The sequence below is a fragment of the Malaya genurostris genome, chromosome 3, assembly GCF_030247185.1.
Source record: "Malaya genurostris strain Urasoe2022 chromosome 3, Malgen_1.1, whole genome shotgun sequence".
In the NCBI taxonomy this organism is placed as follows: domain Eukaryota; kingdom Metazoa; phylum Arthropoda; class Insecta; order Diptera; family Culicidae; genus Malaya; species Malaya genurostris.
Genome location: NC_080572.1, coordinates 71,937,950 through 71,954,000, shown reverse-complemented (window position 1 = coordinate 71,954,000; position 16,051 = coordinate 71,937,950). Strand labels below are relative to the sequence as shown.

The 16,051-nt window shown below is 39.0% G+C and overlaps 1 protein-coding gene across 3 annotated transcripts in view; it reads left to right on the top strand.

Annotated features, from left to right (window-relative positions):
- Positions 1-16,051, top strand: part of LOC131436161 (junctional adhesion molecule A-like) — a 1,299,588-nt gene that overhangs the window by 272,458 nt on the left and 1,011,079 nt on the right. For all 3 annotated transcript variants that reach the window (XM_058604699.1, XM_058604697.1, XM_058604698.1), the window contains exon 2: positions 13,652-13,678. The gene's annotated coding sequence lies outside the window, so the exon portion shown is untranslated. The remainder of the gene's footprint in view (positions 1-13,651; positions 13,679-16,051) is intronic.

Here is a 16,051-nt window from a genome sequence, read left to right as displayed (position 1 = left end):
ATTTAGTTCTAGAATCATATATCACGTGCCCTTAGAACTAAATACCATGTGATTTATTTTTTTAAAGTATATTATACCAGTCCACATTTTTTAAAAACCTGAAAAAATTCAGCGTTATGTACTCATAAATGATTTATTTTTGATGTAAAATCTAGAGTGGTAACAAAATTGTATGTGCGATAAAAAAGAATTCGAAAATTTTGAACATTTTCTTCATATGAAATACATTTTGAAAAATTCTGAAACAAATCAGAAAAATTCTTAAAATATTCCTGATTTTTTTCAATTGGTTTTTAAAAAATTTAAATAAAATGAAAATCAGAAGAACCACTCCACCGATATGGAAGTTAAAGGGTTGGAATTTGGGGAAAATCATCTCCAATATAAACCCTTTCAAACAGCGCATTTCAATTTTTTTGTCTGTTTGGGGGCAGTTTTTATATGCAAACCCGGCTACACCCTTTTCGTGTTTCTATTCAATGAGCAGTTAAAAAAAACGCAGTAATATTCCTGAGAATATGAGTAATATTAAAAAGGCATCATCAACAAAGGTCATAATTGTTTCAACATCTCTACAATCGTTTGTTATTTGCATTTTCAAAAACACTCAATTGGATGGGATGCTCGTTCCGATTCCCGATACAACTACAGCAAAGCAAATTTTTTATCACGACTAATGCACACAGTTGTTTGCAACAAACTACAATCGTTCATAACTGGAATCCTCGGCATAGTGGATGCGAATGTCAGGAGAGCAAGGGCACATTCATCAACGGTCGATAACAATTAATGCACGCAAATTGTAAAATGAATTATCGCACTGCCTTCCACCAAATAGACAGTTTTGAAAATTACATATGGGTTATCACTTCCGCACTGCATCACCTCGTTTGCGTTTAATGGACCGCTATAGAAAGCGCCAATAGGATAGAAAAAAAAGAACCCATTTTCCCACACACAGAGCAATTCCAATGGAGCATTGTCTATAAATAACCATTATCTGATGACAAATGAATAAATGATTGCAATTTAGGTCGATAGGGCAAACGAGATGAGCACTGCTTGGTGGAAGCGAGCGCAGTCCCGTGACGGTAGTTATGAGAGCTCGATTCGTTTCCTGTTCCGTTTTTAAATCCTTGCAATGGTTCAATTATTGCTGGCTTGGCCAATAGAAGGTAGGTTTTTATTAATGTAAAAAATTCGATCAATTCAATTCTAGAGTTTATGTTTTACTGCATAGTGCAATTAGGTTCCGAGATTAGAGGTTATCGAACGGTAACTGAAAATGCATAAAAATGAAAGACTCCGGAAGGTTTAAGTTGGATTTGAAGTTGGTCAAGAAAAATGTAGCGATGTATGAAATTAAAGTGGTAATGAGGTGATTATAGAATATTTCTATTTTGATATGTGACGCCATACTAATGCTTTAGCAGAACACTATTCCACCAGCCCAAGTCCAAGTGTGTGCTCAGTTCGTGCTAGCATCTCATCCGACACAGTCCAAAATTGCGTACAGTCGAGACGATAGAAACACAGAAGACAATACAGTGTTGTAAACAATAGAGTGTACGAAATGGGCAAATACGATTTAACAAAGCCTGAAACGTGGTCTACATGACCAAATTCAATTTGTATTAATTTATAGCGCTGCAAATTGAAATCTTACTTGAAGAACAAATGCATCTAGACGTTAATGATGTAAGTGAGATTCAATTCAAAAAAGCGTCGAGCTATGTTTACATTATGTTCAAACGTGCATTCGCTTCGGTTAACAACGAGGTGCACACCGTTGAGTGAAACAATATTAAATACAAAATCCCTGTGTGGAATCTATGGTGGACAATGTCATAGAAGTACGCGTGCATGGCCTTCCCCTGCAGGTCAGCGATAAGTTCGTTCGGGAAAATATGTCGCAGTACGGTGAAGTTCTTTCCATCGAAAGGGAAGTATGCTGGAATTTATTCCCCGGCATCCGGAATGGAGTGCGAGTGGTACGTATGCAACAACGTAAGGCAATTTCATCTGACATCATTTGTGGTCAAGGTGGGACACATCCGTGTAAAACGCTGATTACCTATGAATATCAACTGGTTACATGTCAGTTTTGTAAACAACCTGCACACTACAGTAAACCTTGCACTGGAACAGCGAAGAATGACATCTTCATCCAAAGACAAGGGCAACTGTTCAGCAACTGGAGCCAGTGAACCCAGTACTTCGACTTCAAAAACGCTTCCAGTATTAAACCAGCAATTAGCAGCGAACATAAGACTACGAACAACAGCAAGAAAAAAACGGAAACCATTCATAATCATACGTTTGTAAACACCAATACCGACGATTTGACTATAAACGAAAAGACGATCTACGAACAAAATGCTCCTCAATCCTCGTTGGATGAAAATGAAAACTCTTCTCCTCCAATAAAAAGGGTGACTACGATATCCAGTATTAAAATGGACATTGCTTTCAAAAAATCGACTCAATAGGTCACGTGAAGCTTGTAAGCAAATAGGTCTGAATAAAATTTTTGTAAGAAGTGTATCGAAAATAAGCTATCCATGTACATTTGTGTTGTACGCATGTATTTGTGATGGTTTTTATGCTCAGATCACAGCATGCTGTGCGTTTGGCTGTCAACTTTCGTTTGTTTACTTGTTTGTGCGGTTGAAATTCTGCGTTTTCGAAATGTCGCGTATTGAAAAGGAAGTGAAAATTAAGGTTCTGGACACATGGCTAAGCGAGAAGGGCATTACTATGCGAAAATTGGCGAAGTGGTTTGGAATTCATCATGTCAGTGTTAAAACCATCATTAATACATTTGGGGAACACTATTCTTTGGATGAGCTACCAGAAAGAGGCAGAAAATCCGGTTCTTCCAACCCGAAACTGGACCAGAAAGTGGTATCACTAATCATGAAGAACAAATCAATGTCAATACGTGATTTGGCCAAAAAAGTAGGAACGAGTGTCGGAATGATTCAGCGTATCAAGAGGCGAAATCACCTGAAGACCTACAACAAGCAGAAAATCTCGTAACAAAGTGTAGAACAGATGAAGCGAGCAGCAACAAGGGCCCGGAAATTGTATTTGCGTCTATTGCAGTGTCCGGATGCTTGCGTTTTGATGGACGATGAGACTTATGTAAAGGAGGACTCAAAAACCCTTCCAGATCCACAATATTTTACTGTCGTCGTTGGGGAGGATGTGAGCGATGTGGACAGGTCGATTCAAGTGGAGAAATTCGGTCGAAAGGTACTGGTATGGCAAGCAATATGTTCCTGTGGTTTGAAGTCAACCATTTTTGACACTACTGGAACTATAAATGCAGAAATCTATCGATCTGAGTGTCTCCAGAAGAGATTTCTGCCTTTATATAAGAAGCATAGTACACCTCCACTGTTTTGGTCGGATTTAGCGTCGGTTCACTATACCAAAACCACTCTCAATTGGCTTGCGGAAAAGAGTATAAATTTCGTTGAGAAAAATATCAATCCACCAAATTTCCCTCAGCTTCGACCCATCGAACGCTACCGGGCAATCATGAAAAGGGTCTTCAAGAAGACTGGTAAGGCAGCTGGGAACATGCAGGAGTTAAAAAAAAAATTGGGCACAAGCGTCCAAAAATGCGATGCAACACTTGTCCGGAATTTGATGAAGAGCGTTCGATCAAAAGTTCAAAAAATCGTGAAGGAATAACTTAAATTTCATGCGGTTTTCATTATGCTCAAGTTTAACCTCGTACAATAAAGGATCAATTGTTAGTTTGAATAAAATATCATTTTTATCATAATTTGAAAGAAAAATTTGTGGATAGCTTATTTTCGACACACTCCTTATAAAAAAAGTCCAGTGTCCATGCCCAAGCTTTCAGTCCAAGTCAAAATCCAAGTGTTCAAGTTCAAGTTAAAATGTTCAATCTCAAGCCCAAGTGTTCTATTCCAAGTCCAAGTGCTCAAAACTAAGTTCATGTGTTCCAATTTAAGTGTATAAATATAGGTATAAATGTTCTAGTCCAATTGTCTAATTGCCCATGTCCAAGTCCAAGTCCAAGTCCAAGTCCAAGTCCAAGTCCAAGTCCAAGTCCAAGTCCAAGTCCAAGTCCAAGTCCAAGTCCAAGTCCAAGTCCAAGTCCAAGTCCAAGTCCAAGTCCAAGTCCAAGTCCAAGTCCAAGTCCAAGTCCAAGTCCAAGTCCAAGTCCAAGTCAAAGTGTCCAAGTCAAAGTGTCCAAGTCAAAGTGTCCAAGTCAAAGTGTCCAAGTCAAAGTGTCCAAGTCAAAGTGTCCAAGTCAAAGTGTCCAAGTCAAAGTGTCCAAGTCAAAGTGTCCAAGTCAAAGTGTCCAAGTCAAAGTGTCCAAGTCAAAGTGTCCAAGTCAAAGTGTCCAAGTCAAAGTGTCCAAGTCAAAGTGTCCAAGTCAAAGTGTCCAAGTCAAAGTGTCCAAGTCAAAGTGTCCAAGTCAAAGTGTCCAAGTCAAAGTGTCCAAGTCAAAGTGTCCAAGTCAAAGTGTCCAAGTCAAAGTGTCCAAGTCAAAGTGTCCAAGTCAAAGTGTCCAAGTCAAAGTGTCCAAGTCAAAGTGTCCAAGTCAAAGTGTCCAAGTCAAAGTGTCCAAGTCAAAGTGTCCAAGTCAAAGTGTCCAAGTCAAAGTGTCCAAGTCAAAGTGTCCAAGTCAAAGTGTCCAAGTCAAAGTGTCCAAGTCAAAGTGTCCAAGTCAAAGTGTCCAAGTCAAAGTGTCCAAGTCAAAGTGTCCAAGTCAAAGTGTCCAAGTCAAAGTGTCCAAGTCAAAGTGTCCAAGTCAAAGTGTCCAAGTCAAAGTGTCCAAGTCAAAGTGTCCAAGTCAAAGTGTCCAAGTCAAAGTGTCCAAGTCAAAGTGTCCAAGTCAAAGTGTCCAAGTCAAAGTGTCCAAGTCAAAGTGTCCAAGTCAAAGTGTCCAAGTCAAAGTGTCCAAGTCAAAGTGTCCAAGTCAAAGTGTCCAAGTCAAAGTGTCCAAGTCAAAGTGTCCAAGTCAAAGTGTCCAAGTCAAAGTGTCCAAGTCAAAGTGTCCAAGTCAAAGTGTCCAAGTCAAAGTGTCCAAGTCAAAGTGTCCAAGTCAAAGTGTCCAAGTCAAAGTGTCCAAGTCAAAGTGTCCAAGTCAAAGTGTCCAAGTCAAAGTGTCCAAGTCAAAGTGTCCAAGTCAAAGTGTCCAAGTCAAAGTGTCCAAGTCAAAGTGTCCAAGTCAAAGTGTCCAAGTCAAAGTGTCCAAGTCAAAGTGTCCAAGTCAAAGTGTCCAAGTCAAAGTGTCCAAGTCAAAGTGTCCAAGTCAAAGTGTCCAAGTCAAAGTGTCCAAGTCAAAGTGTCCAAGTCAAAGTGTCCAAGTCAAAGTGTCCAAGTCAAAGTGTCCAAGTCAAAGTGTCCAAGTCAAAGTGTCCAAGTCCAAGTGTCCAACTCCAAGTGTTCTATTCCAAGTGTCCAAGTCCAAGTGCCCAAACCCTAGCCCAAGCCCAACTATTCAATTCAAAGACCTAGTGTTAAATTCCAAAACTAAGTCTAAAGTCTAAGTGCCCAAGTGTTCAATTTCAATTACCCAAGTATGCAAGTGTCCCTGTTCAGGTGTCCCTGTCCAAGTGTCAATGTCCAAGTGTCAATGTCCAAGTGTCAATGTTCAAGTGTCAATGTCCTTGAACTTAAGCCTATGACAAGTTCTTGCGCTCAAGCCTAGGCTCAACTGTGCAAGCTCAAATCCAAGTTTAAGTATTCAAGTCCTAGTTTAGGAAGGAACATCATTTGAGATCCACAGAAACGTAAATCTAGGAGAAATTAATAAGATCAGATTTCATTTTGGATTCATGTTTAACAACCTCCACAACAGATTCTCCATACGACCACCTAGACATATGAACCTTACGCCTTCAGGGTGACAAAACGAGTGAACCGCTTCTCATCCTTACAGAGTCCTCCCCCAGGACAAATTGGCTCTTGATGCACCGAAACCACGAAGCGGCCTGTTTTGCTGGGCTCGTGTTTTTACTCGAAGTTCGCTTTAATTAGTGCCGCAGTCCCGGTAAAGGTGCACGAAAGCACACACTCTATCATCGCACAAGTGACACCTTTTGTAGCCATTCTGTCATTTTTGTCATGCTTCACCATACTTCTATCAAACGCCCTCTGTGTGCATTGAGGGCAGGTGTGCGTTTTTCTTCCTCTCTTCCGTTGAACAGATCCGCAGGCACAGACAATTTTTCTAGCGACCGTTGTTGAAAGGTGTGCTATTTTCCATTGGAGATCTTGTGCACGCCTGGTCTCTGTGCCTGCACCTGAAGTTGGACGTTTTTGTTTAGCGTGGCACATTGCTAGAAGATGGGTTGCCAAGTTGGGAGTTGAAACAGGTTGAAACATTCAATCTTGGTAAACAGCAACTAATTAAAAGCCGTTTAAGTACCTGTAGAGGTTAGTGTTCTTAAATTTCCAAGTTATTTAAAAGGTTGAAACGGAATTACCCAGACTCAGCTTTAAGTATCTGAGTACTTGTACGAGCTGGAATAAAAATATTTACTAATATAATTTTTGATCCTAATATAAATAGTATCATACGAGGAAACAATTTAGAGAACGCATCTTCCAGAACAACGGTTGCTGTAAATAAATTTAATTCGGTTCACCAAACTTCCGACCAAGTGTGACACAAACAAGGACCCGGTTGTCAGCGGCAGAAGAATGGTATTTACGAGGCCATCGAGTGTGTTTGCGTCAAGCAGTAACCCTCGTTCCTGTCGTCAGGAGACAGGAAATATTTATCAAAAGACTCCAGAAAGTCCTCTCCAGTCCCATCCACCCGATTGGAACCGGCTCTCGTTGGCTCCCACGTGAGTATGAGCCGTAATCACGTAGAGCCGTTGACGTTCTTGCTAGAGAGACGGTGATGATTGTTGTTGTTGTTGCTATTTTCTGTCATCTTCTTCAAACAGCAACGTCTAGAACGGGCAAAAATGCGAGGAAAAAGGCTTCTGGGAAACATCAAGATGCAGTACACATTCGCTCGAGTACAACAACACTACTAACGACAACAAAAGCGAAGAATTTCACGGTTCGTGTCCAAAAGAGGGAACAGAGCTGGTTGCCCGACGAAAATGATAGCTGGAAGGTGGAATAAATTTACCTTTATCTTTGCTTATTCGTTCCCCCCAGACAAACAACCCCCATGTTGCGGTGGCAGGACGATGTCACACGATGTGTGACCTGAAACCGGAAGGGAAGTCAGGTCCTACTGGTGATGTAAACTACACAAGACGGTTGTGGCATGTCGTCCGGCATTCTGACATATTCTTGGGGTGAAAATAATAGACTGTGCGCTCTTTGAGTGGATGGGAGAATGAAAAGGGTTAGCGTTGGATTTGGATAGTGGATAGTCAGGACAGGCTGGATTTAAAAAAAAAGGAAAATAAACCACGAGACACTTCGATTGGTGACATTTGATGGTTAAATAAGTTTTGGCACCCGCTGGGTAGATGCTGCCATTCATGAATACTAGTTTAACACTGTTTGGATTCCCTGTGGTTCTCAGTAAGGCCAAACAAAGTCTGACCATGGGTTTGTTCTTCACAACACACAGAACTAGAAAAATAGAAAATCACTTTTTACGTCATTTAGGTGTTGGTACCTCATAGGGTACCAGTTTGTGCTAGAGTGCACATGACTGTTTTTAATTGTTTTACGTTTCGCATTCGCAGCTCATCAGTGCATTAGCAGATTATGTTGAACAATTTAAAACAGTCAACAGTCACCCTTGAGGTACCGAAACCTAAAATGACTACAATATGTAACACCTTTTACGGTTAAATTAACCAAAATTAGATACACCGCAATGTTACCCATAATTGAATGAATAAAACTTAACAGACGACTAAACACTTGACTAAACAAATAGAGTGTGGTGTAAAGATTAAACATATATTTTTAGAAAAAAAAAATGAAATTCACGCTTTACGTCAAATCAAGCATGCCGTAATTTCTTCGGTGATGACACAAAGTTACATCTGCTAACATGTAAAAATAAATTGAGCGTCTCTATCGCTAGTCAGCTATATTCACTGTGAAGTTGATGATATGACATATCTTTACATGCTTTGAATTTTAAATGTAAGTAAATCGCTACGCTCCTTTCATGTGCATCCATTAAGATGTAAATCGGTCTAAAAATATACCATTCAGGTCGTTCTTGTGTGGGCAATTTATCGAACTTCAAACTTGCACTGTTTATATATTTACTGTCTATTGTTTCTATGATACAGTCATGATACACTAAGTTGCTCACCAAATCGTCTTGCATCGTGATTGATGATGGAAATTAAGCCAAGTTCAACTTCCATCAACTTCCAGAGCAAGTTTCTTATTTCTGTTTTTGGCATGATCCGCTTTGTGCCAAAAGATATGAATCAAATTTATCTGTACTTATACCAAATGAAAAATTTCGAAAAAAATTAAGGCCATCGTCCAAGTACCATGCGCGCGGGGTGGTTTTAGGAAATTTTCGATGAAAATTTCGAAAAATTTGACAAAACCAAAAACATACAGACCTTTGAAATACTTTTATCTATCTACAGGGTGAAAATCACTGGAAAATTCGAAGGATTTTACGAGTCTTATCAAAAATAGCGCTGAAAAAATGAGCTTTTTTTGTAATTTTTCACAATTATTTGAAAAAATAATTCGATGCAATGAAATTTTTTTTTTCAAAAAAACCTCATGCTGGCAACAAGGATCACATTCGAAAACATTTTTGGAAAACCTTTTCACGATTTTCATGGAAAATTAACGAATTTCATATAACCGATTTCGTGGAAATTTTTGAAATTCGTGGACTTTCTATGAAAAGCGTGAAAAGGTTTTCCAAAAATGTGTCCGAATGTAATCTGTGTATCCATAATAAAGTTTATTTGAAAAAAAAAGTTTATGTCATCGCTTTATTTTTCTAGATAATTGTGAAAGATCACAAAAACACTCATTTTTCAGAGCTATTTTTGATAAGACTCGGAAAATCCTCCGAATTTTCCAGCCATTTTCACCCTGTAGATAGATAAATGTATTTCAAAGGTCTGTATGTTTTTGGTTTTGGCAAATTTTTCAAAATTTCCATCGAAAATTTCCTAAAACCACCCGCGCGCATGGTACTTGGACGATGGCCTTAAGGCTGAACTTCGCGAGCATCCTAAAAGTATTAAAACAGAGCTGGGGTTGGAGGAAATTTAGGTGAAACAAGAAAAGTACTGGGAAATTCGGTTGTACAACATTTAAAGAGTCCAGTGAAACGGAAAGTGTGTGCATTAGGAATGGGAAACGGAATTGAATAAAATCAGTTTTGTACAGCATAAATCATTAGTTGTTTTCATTCCCTGAAAAATTTGAAGAAAATCCGATAATCGCTTCAATTTGGTGAGATGATATGTGTCTTGCCAGACGTCTAATTGATCAAAATATGTATTTCTCCGGCATCTATAGAAATGTAGCATCATTGTTACTTGTCTTTAAATATAGGTTCTAAGTGAATTGAAATAATAAATCAAGCATTTTATATCTGACTTATTACAACATCCTGTCGTTTCAAAGAAATGCTCTAGTTTTGTGTTTTTCGTGGAAGGTCCTAGTTCAATTCATAACTAAAGAAGATTGGAAAAGAGTTCTACACTGAAGAAACAATCAAATTTAGCGGACGGGTATAGCGTGATGGGTAAATCGATGCCTTTCACGCAGCCCACCTGGGTTCGATTCCCAACCACGCACATAGGGTCAGAAAGTTTTTCTGGACCGAAGAGGTCAATTAACTAAACCGTAATGTTTGATTTTGATTAAATATTGTCTTAACATAGGTAAGTTTGTTTTCTACCAACTGGTCGTACATTGACAGATTGGCTTTTTTAAATGAAAAAAGCATTTCTAACAAATATTTTAAATTTAATTTAAACCGAAATTTTGTATTTTATTGAAAATACATGCGACTGTTTGTGACGAAGTTTACATGGCCTAGAAGTTTGATTGGAATTTGAAACGGAACTGGCAATATTTGCTCAAGTTGGCGCGCGATTCGTTTTCAATAAACTCATTTTAAATGAATTTATAGATGAATAAAAGGAAACTTTTTTGCAGCATTAGATCAAATCTTTCTTTAAAATGAGTTTCATTGGATTCGGGTTTTTTTTACTAGTTTATTTTTCAAACTAAAAAATAAAAATTTATTTCGCATAATTCTTTCGGAATACAATTATGGTTTTAAATAGCAATATACAGAATTTTGATGGAACCATAAGAATGGCTGATTTTTTTATTTTTTTCGTTCATTTTTCGTTGTATTTTGCTCCAATACAAACGACCAGCAGCAGGATGATGCGATCGATCTTCTATGAAGGGAAACCGGCACTGTGACCTGAGCGTTTGAGGCTTTGTACCACGCAAAAGGTCTGATTTCATTGCCGACTGCTCCTCCTGACGACCGAAGTCCAAATGAGACTTTGAGTTTCAGGCTTTGTACTTAGTTCGATCTTACTGATGTTGGTGGGAGAACCTCACCACAGGGAACAGACAAGTAGAGATTTCAATTTGTATAAGAACTTTTCCGGTGTTTAAAAAGCAATCACCAAGTAGCAATTCTCCTGTAGAGGCGCTTCGAGCAGCCCAGTAATCCCTTATGGGCTCTTGCGTTCGAGCTTTCATACAATGGTAATTCATGCGTGCAAAGTCGTGCGCAACGGTGATTTTTAATAGATTTTTACTTGTACACACAGCTTTTTTTGAAAAAGTTTGTACTAGCTTGGATGCTTGTTCTCAGTGACCTCACCTCGACATCCAGTTCCGTCTGTAGCAATATAAGAAATGAACGATTTTAATTCAAAAAGTTTACCTTTTTCACTTGTCCAGTAGATAATCGGAACTGATATGTGCCTGACTACCTCAAAACCGTCGTCCGCGTGCGAAAAAGGCAAGCAAGCGTGATGATTTTCCCTCATTATTTCTAAAAGTTTTAGAAATCTTTGTTCTTCAGTTTTTTATGTTTATTTCTGCTGTTGAAAATTTTACCACAAATTCCTGATCATATTTCCAATAGCTTGGAGGAAAAAATATGTTGTTGAATTAAGTACATCAAGAGATATTCGCGATATTGTTCTGCCCATTCTTGTACAGGGTAAATTTTGAAAAGGCGCTCCATAGTAAAGTAAGTCGTATTCACGACAAAAAAAAACGCGTAAAAATAGACCCCAGTGTATATCAAAACAAAAAGAATAAGTTAAACCCTTGTTTTAAACCAACTTATTGTGTAATAATACCTTTCACATATCAATCATATCTTGCCATATCATATTTTTATTCTGTTAGATTTAAGCGTGGATGAACTATAGGTGGTCTAATTTGCAAATTTTTCTGTGGTTATTAATCTGCTACAGTGTTATTTTTATGTAAAAATATCGAGTCATTTCTAAGATATGATTACTAAAAGTGAGACATGCCGTTTTTTGGTGTGGAGACTCAGGAGTTGATTCTTGACAAAAAATGTTGCATGTTTTTGTTGGGTTTTAAACCCCTCTATGTGACGTTTCTATGATTTCTAACAGAAGTTATAAAAAACATTTTCTGATTTTGATTTTTGTTTTGTGAAGGTGCTTTGTCTATACGTGAATACACACATTGAGCAGCGGAATTCGTAGATAAAAGTCATTGCCCGCGTGGGCGAACTGCGCATAAAATAACTACGTAAAAGGTTTCTTTTTCTTTATGGCGGTATCGAACCCCACAGAGTGTAAGTCTAATTTAAATGCCTCAGTTTTTGGTATTGAAATTGTTCGATTTTGATATCATAATATTTCATTAAAACCTAAGACACCGAATAAAATTTAGTATTAGGATTTCCAAAGTTCAATTGAGAACAATCGACACACACTTCTTCCTGTAGTTCCGCAATACTTGTTATTTGGGCCTTTTGTTTGTAAAAATCGTTCGAGTGAGTGAGCTCCGTTGTGGAGATTTTAATTCTTATTTCCGGTACTTCCGGAATCGCATTCCGGGGATCAGTATTGCTGAAGTAAGTTTTACTTATTGACTTATTTTTAATTCCAATTTAGAACATGGTAAGTTTAAGGGGCAAAAGATTGTACCCCCTAATTTATGCTACGTGCACATAACCATTTTACTTTTTCGTATTAGACTCATCAGTGCGTAGCAGTTCATGTTGAACTGCTACCCCCGACTTGACGGTTCAACATAAATCGCTAGGCAGACGTAAATTTAATGCGGTTTGCAAACCTTTTTTTTTGTATTACAACATCTTCATATTTCATATTTGTGCTGCACATCCCCCATATTGAAAACCAAATCGTGTCTCACGTCAAAGCTCCAGAGACCTCCGTGCCATTTGTCATGCCAGATAGCTAGCTCCACGTGCAAGTGATTCAAGGATGATGCGAGCGGAGTTTGCACCTTTCGCTCGTCTCGTCACAGTCAGCAATGATGACTGATGGCGATGGTACAGTTGGGACATTTTACCGCACCGCTGCACACACCGGTTTCGTCACCGGGTGTGACTTACTCGGGTATCACAGTTCGGCTAGCAGAAGGAAGAACCACACCTACCGCATCCGTAGATAGGAGTACACTTGCTTGCTCGGGAAAATTACCTATAAATCCGCCGCATAGTTCCCTAGCATCAGCATCTACGGTCCGGAAGGAAGGACGTTGTTGGGTTAAAAGTTTCTGGGCTGCGATAATCATGGTTCTCTTGAGCACAGCACAGTTCAGGAGATAGTTTGTTGAGGAAGAGGAATCCGTCCGTCGGTTTAACACAGACATTAGTGTTATGGGCGGAAAATTGACTGAGGACGAGTGTGGGTCGTTTAAGTGACGTTTTGGCACGGAGAGAATGAGCGGACTACTGAATCTCGACGCAACTATTCGTGGGAAACTAGTTCCCACTTGTTTCACTATTAAAGACTTGCCGCCAGCTTTCGACAACGTCCCATCCGTGCCAGAATCTTAGTCGAATTACCACAAGACACGAATCTACCCGCAAAAACCACCGGGTTGGGGAAGGGGCGGTTGTCGTAAAACAAACAAATTCGTTCAATCTCGATAGGAATCACGTTCCAAATTTTCTCTCGTTTGTCCTCAATTGTTATGCCAATGCTAGTTCTTGGTGTTGACTTTCGGCGTTGCTGCCGTAGCTGCTGCTTTGCACAAGTATCAGTTTGATTGCGTGTTTATCCAAAGTCGTTCCCAACTGCCGCTGGAGGAATATTCTTCGAAAAGGGATCATTTGCTAATTGTAGCCTCTGCTGCTAGTCAATGTTCGGTGTGTTTGGTTGCTATTCCAGTCATTGGTGTTGGTGTTTCAGATTGCTTTTGGTGCAGGCTTATCTTGGATTCGGGTGGGAAAACTGGTCAAAATTTGACTACATTATTCATTATGGTAACTTGGCACGAAATTGGTTGATTACTCAACGGCGGTACCGTCTATCGCCCGCGGAAATCCTTGGGCAAACCGTTGGGTCAACGGAAAAAGGGGAAAAACTTTCCGAACTCGAACATTCGGCGCTTCCTTATTTAATTTTTTTTATTGTTAAATATTTGTACGACACGAGTTTTGCCGACGTGATTTTTCACCTGCTGATCGCATATTTCCCGTCTTTCATTTCAGATTGTCATGCAAGCGACCAAGCGAAAGGTAAGTGTGTGTTGTGCCTGTACCTATGGAAGCCGAAGCGAAGGAAGGAAGTTGAGCAGAAACTTGAGTAGCAAAACGATTTACGGTGCTTCGGCGAGCATGTATGCATGTCCGTGTCTGGTTAGGCCCGGAGAGTGCGGAAGTTGACCGAAACTTTTTGTTCTGTACGTGTGCGGTTCGTGTTTGATATGGAGACCCATTTTTTCAAACCGAAATATATCGCATTCTCTTCACGGTTTTATATTGCAGATTGACTCAGGAAAATTGAGGGTAGGTATGAGTGTCTAAGTTTGGAAAATGTCAAACAGCATCTATGGAATAAATATGTATTAGATAATGAAGCAATTCTAATAACAGGTAACAAGTAATCTGACTTCACATACTCCGATTTGATTGAAACTTGGCACATGTCATTTGTTTAGCTAGGACGGAGAGACCAGATCGACACAAGATTGACTTTTGTAAATGGCACATGCACTTTCTTCGATTAGTTGTAACTCAGAAATCGTTACTTGTAAAAAAAATGTTGTCAAAGAAGAAATTGTTAGAAATCGATAGGACCCTCTTGAAAAATATTGCAAAATATTCCTGCTTCGATATTGTCAGAATTAGTGGTCAGAAAACTGGGAAGGTAAAATTATATCGAGGCCTTGTACTTGAGCAAAGAAACCTGCCACATTTTGGTTACTCTGGAACCAAACAAGGGAGGAAGAGAAACCGAACACGGCATCGGAAAGTAGAAAAAGGAAGGTTTAGTGTCGGTGCGTTTTTATTTATAACTCGTTTTTGACCAATCAGTCGTACGTTACAACTATTTGTGATTTAAAAAAAATCATTTTAAATTAGAGCCGAAAATGCCGGTGCCTTCGAGCCATGGGTAAACATTTTTGTAAAAACCGATTCTGTGACCTAAATAAAACCTCCGAGCGACGTCTGGACTGTCCGGACACCAGAGAATGTTGAACGAGTTCGATCCTCACTTGTGAAAAGTCCTGCACCTTTGGGTAAGAAACGAGGGTCTGCTCTTCGCGAAATATATATATATAGAAATCGATTGTGTGCAATGAAATGTGATATTGTGAAAAGTGAGAAGTAAGAAATAATAGTAGATAGTGAAGAATGAATTACGAAATTGAAATCTAAACTGTCGAAGCGGACAAACCGCCCAACTCGGGTGCAGGCACAGTCCAGTTGTTCATTTATTCTGTGAACAACTGGACTGTGCCTGCACCCGAGTTGGGCGGTTTGTCCGCTTCGACAGTTTACTCATATTTGCTTTACAATATATATTATTTTTTAGTAGTTGGTTTTTTTTTCCCTCTATAGGGTTTTTTTTACCTTTTTGATGTGCATCTGTTAGATTTAAATAATTGTAATAACTATTTCATTTTGTCTCGTTATTTGTTTCCTCCGTTTTTTTTTCGTGCCCGATCTAGTATTGGAATATATAAATGGATTGTGAAGACGTGAATTATGATGACACTTGTGGCATTTGTCATCAGGAAGACACCAACAAAAGTGACCTTCTCACTTGCATGTACTGCTTTGCCTCTGCTCATCTGAAATGCCGTGGTATTACAGGTGTTGCAGCCAGGCGAGCTAAGCAGCATCCTTATTTTTGTTCGATAAAATGTTCAGATATTTATAAACGAATTGTTGATATGCAGAAAAATGAAAAATCTCTCATATCCTCAATAACTAGCAAACGTAATACAACTATATCAAATGCTGTATCTGCACAAATGCAACATGTACGGGAAGAGGTCAAAACCATAACTAGTGCTGTGGAGTCTTCTCAAAACTTTTTGTCGGAGAAATTCGATGCTATTGCAAAGGATTTCAAAGACTTGAAAACTGAGAATGCTCGCCTGCAATTAGGAATTGAAAAATTAAAACAATCGCAGTCATCACTGACAGCTATTGTGAATAAACTTGAAATGAATTTCGATAGAGAAAATAAAAAGTCAGTTGCAAACAACGCGATGATACTTGGATTGCCCTCTCTCCCCAATGAAAATGTTACGGATCTTGTGTTGAAAACTTTTAAATGTATCGGTGTAAATATGTCTCAGGACTGTATTGTCTCCTCGTCCAGGTTATATCCGAACAACAAACATAATAATGCTGTTGTTCCAATCAGAGTTGCTTTTAAAACGGAAAGTATGAAAGATGCGTTGCTGAATAAGAAGCAGGAGTATGGTCCCTTGCTTGCAACGGCAGTAGACAGTTCATTGAATATCAATGGTAGAGAGATGAGAGTCGCAATTCGTGAAGAGTTGTCGGCTTGCTCCTTGGAGTTACTAAGGGAAATGCGGGAACAGCAGAGGTCATTGAATATTAAATATGTATGGCCTGGTCGCGGTGGGATAATCT